At 51.6% G+C, this 3,954-nt stretch overlaps 1 pseudogene; it reads right to left on the bottom strand.

Moving 5' to 3' along the window:
- Positions 640-3,506, bottom strand: Akt2-ps (thymoma viral proto-oncogene 2, pseudogene; annotated as a pseudogene).

Genomic DNA, 3,954 nt, shown 5'->3' with positions numbered 1-3,954 from the left:
ATACCTTGGTGTGACTCTAACTAAGGAAGTGAAAGATCTGTATGATAAAAACTTCAAGTCTCTGAAGAAAGAAATTAAAGAAGATCTCAGAAAATGGAAAGATCTCCCATGCTCATGGATTTGGCCGGATCAACATTGTAAAAATGGCTATCTTGCCAAAAGCAATCTACAGATTCAATGCAATCCCCATCAAAATTCCAACTCAATTCTTCAACGAATTAGAAAGGGCAATCTGCAAATTCGTCTGGAATAACAAAAAACCTAGGATAGCAAAAACTCTTCTCAAGGATAAAAGAACCTCTGGTGGAATCACCATGCCTGACCTAAAGCTGTACTACAGAGCAATTGTGATAAAAACTGCATGGTACTGGTATAGCGATAGACAAGTAGACCAATGGAATAGAATTGAAGACCCAGAGATGAACCCACACACCTATGGTCACTTGATCTTTGACAAGGGAGCTAAAACCATCCAGTGGAAAAAAGACAGAATTTTCAACAAATGGTGCTGGCACAATTGGAGGTTATCATGTAGAAGAATGTGAATTGATCCATTCCTATCTCCTTGTACTAAGGTCAAATCTAAGTGGATTAAGGAACTCTACATAAAACCAGAGACAGTGAAAAAAAATTTTTTTTCCTGGTCTGAAATGAGTGTCTTTATTGCTTGTACCGTACAAATACGAGGAGTAAGGAAAGGCCAGCAGGGATGGGCGAAAACTCTCAGATAAACATACACACATACAAAGTAAAAAACAGATGACCCCCCATAACCATCCCAACCACCCCACCCTACTGCCTTTCTGAAATCCACCTATTCTGGGGGTGTGGTGGGAGAGCAAAACCAGGAGAACTCATTTCCAAAAACCCAGAGCTATTGAGGAGGGAGAGACATGGCCAGAGCAGCAGGCACATCGCCTGCACTCACTGCACCCCGTGGGATCAAACACTCAGGCTGGGGCTGAGCCTGAGCCCACTCACACAAGTGCTGCATACAGCTGTGGGCACCAGCATCCCAGTAGCCTGGGATGCTCACTGCTAGGTCAGGGTGCACACCCGCACCCACAGCACTGACACAACTCTAACTCAAACATTCACTTTAAGGCTCCAGAACAGGGGCCCTGGAGATGAGGCAGACTCCACCCCATTGTGTATCAGACACCTATCCCCATCTCTGTCCCCTCAGACCCCAGTCAAGTCCAAGGGGCCCAATACTGTCTTCGTGTGAGATGTGTAACAGCCAAGGTTGGCTTCCCTCTGCCCCAGGCAGAGAACGGAGCCATCCAAAGGGGCCGAGCGGGAGGCAAGGCTGGCTAGAAGGAAGCCCTGGTAAGGCACTGGGCTGTGGGCAGGAGGGCTGCCCCCGAACATTCCTCCTGCTTTATTGAGAATCAAGAGAGTAGCTTTGGAGGAAGGGGAAGGCAGCTCCTGCTCCTGGATCCCCCTTGAAGATCCATTCTCCATAGAAGCAAACCCAGACCCCTCAGCTTCCAAAGGCTTCTGCCTGTCCCTGGACATTACTGCTTTTGTGCCCCAGGTGGGGTGGCAGCAGATAAGATTGCCCAGAGGACAGCATGGAAGGCAGCTGAGGTGCTGGGAGTGAGGGGAACTTCTAGATGTGTCCTCCGCTGGCGTGCCTCCAAATCCATGTGACCCCATGGCTCTCCACTTCACCCTCTTGGAGGCTGGTGGTGAGGAATGACCTCACTCTCCATCCTCCCAACAGCCTGTCCCTGGGCAGGTCCCCAGCGCTCACCTGAAACAGAGGGGAGCCCAGAGGAGAGGGCCGCCAGGACCACTAAGTCTGAGCAAGAACTGAAGAAGAAACTGGATTTGGGATGAGGGGACAGGGAAGGGAACACAAACCAAAAGGCAAAATAAAGTTTTTTTTGTTTTGTTTTTTGTTTTTTTTTTTAAAGCCACCCAGGCAGTGGATGACGGCCATGCTTGTGTCCTGTGGTGGCAGAGGGCTGCTCACTCTCGGATGCTGGCTGAGTAGGAGAACTGGGGGAAGTGCGTCCGCTGGTCCAGTTCCAGCGGATCCAGGCTGTCATATCGGTCTGGGGGTGTGATTGTGATGGACTGGGCGGTGAACTCCTCATCAAAGTACCTTGTGTTCACTTCTGAAGTGACCTGAGGTTTGAAGGGTGGCAGGAGCTTTTTCTGTACCACGTCCTGCCAGTTGATGCTGAGGAAGAACCTATGCTCCATCACCTCCTTCGCATCACTGGGACCTCCGCCGAGCCTCTGCTTTGGGTCCTTCTTCAGCAGCCCAGCCAGCAGGGACTTGGCCTCTGGCCCGAGTGTGCGCGGGAAGCGGATCTCCTCCATAAGGATGAGCTCAAAGAGGCGCTCGTGGTCCTGGTTGTAGAATGGCAGGCGGCCACACATCATCTCATACATGACCACACACAGCCCCCACCAGTCCACTGCGCGCCCATAGTCATTGTCCTCTAGCACCTCAGGCGCCAAGTACTCCGGGGTACCACAGAAGGTTTTCATGGTGGCTCCATCACTGATGCCCTCTTTGCACAAGCCAAAGTCAGTGATCTTGATGTGGCCATCTTTGTCCAACATAAGGTTTTCCAGCTTGATGTCACGGTACACCACATCTCTCGAGTGCAAATACTCCAGAGCTGACACAATCTCTGCTCCGTAAAAGCGCGCCCGATCCTCCGTGAAGACTCGCTCCCGAGAGAGGTGGAAAAACAGCTCACCCCCGTTGGCATACTCCATCACAAAGCACAGGCGGTCATGGGTCTGGAAGGCATACTTGAGGGCTGTAAGGAAGGGGTGCCTGGTATTCTGCAGAACCCGGCTCTCTGTGACTGTGTGGGCGACTTCATCCTTCGCAATGATGACCTCCTTGCGCAGGATCTTCATGGCATAATAGCGGCCAGTGGCCTTCTCTCGAACCAAAATGACCTTGCCGAAGGTGCCCTTGCCGAGGAGTTTGAGATAATCGAAGTCATTCATGGTCACTTTGGCCCGTGCCTTGTTGACAGCTACCTCCATCATCTCAGATGTGGAAGAGTCACTGGGGGAGCCACACTTGTAATCCATGGCGTCCTCACCTGGGCCCCGCTGCTTCAGACTGTTGGCGACCATCTGGATAGCCCGCATTCACTCTTCCCTCTCATCTGGAGAGTCTACATGGAAGGTCCTCTCGATGACTGTGGTCCACTGCAGGCAGCGTATGACAAAGGTGTTGGGTCGTGGCCTCTCAGTCTTCATCAGCTGGCATTCTGCTACAGAGAAATTGTTGGGGGGGGGGGGTAAGGTCTGGTCAGGGGACTCGGGCCTCTCCTTATACCCAATGAAAGATCCATCACTCTTCAGAAGGAAGTACCGTGGCCTCCAGGTCTTGATGTATTCACCACGTTTGTGGAGCCAGCCTTCTTTGATGACAGATACCTCATTCATGGTGGCAGCATTCACACGCTGTCACCTAGCTTGAGCGAGCTCAGGGCAGCAGGACATGCAGGAGGCTCCTCGGATACAGTATCACAGTATCGTCTGTCACCGGCCGCCGCCCAGCCTCTCCGGCCGGGCTCTACCCCCGCCCATCGCCACGCTGAGCTCATTCCCGCTCCTTATTTATGAACTGGCAGCAGCAACAGCGGCAGTGCTGGCATCTGCGACGCCTTCTCAGAGTCAGGCCCAACAGCTCGCGCAGCGCGGGCCCCCCACGGTGAAACTTATAGAGGAGAAAGTGGGGAAAAGTCTCAAAGGAATGGGTACAGGGGGAAATTCCTGAATAGAACAGCAATGGCTTGTGCTGTAAGATCGAGAATTGACAAATGGGACCTCATGAAGTTGCAAAGCTTCTGCAAGGCAAAAGACACTGCCAACAAGACAAAAAGACCACCAACAGATTGGGAAAGGATCTTTACCTATCCTAAATCAGATAGGGGACTAATATCCAATATATATAAAGAACTCAAGAAGGTGGAC

The sequence above is a fragment of the Mus musculus genome, chromosome 11 (genome assembly GCF_000001635.26).
Source record: "Mus musculus strain C57BL/6J chromosome 11, GRCm38.p6 C57BL/6J".
In the NCBI taxonomy this organism is placed as follows: domain Eukaryota; kingdom Metazoa; phylum Chordata; class Mammalia; order Rodentia; family Muridae; genus Mus; species Mus musculus.
Note: the sequence above shows the minus strand (reverse complement) of the source record. Positions and strands in the feature narration are given on the sequence as shown.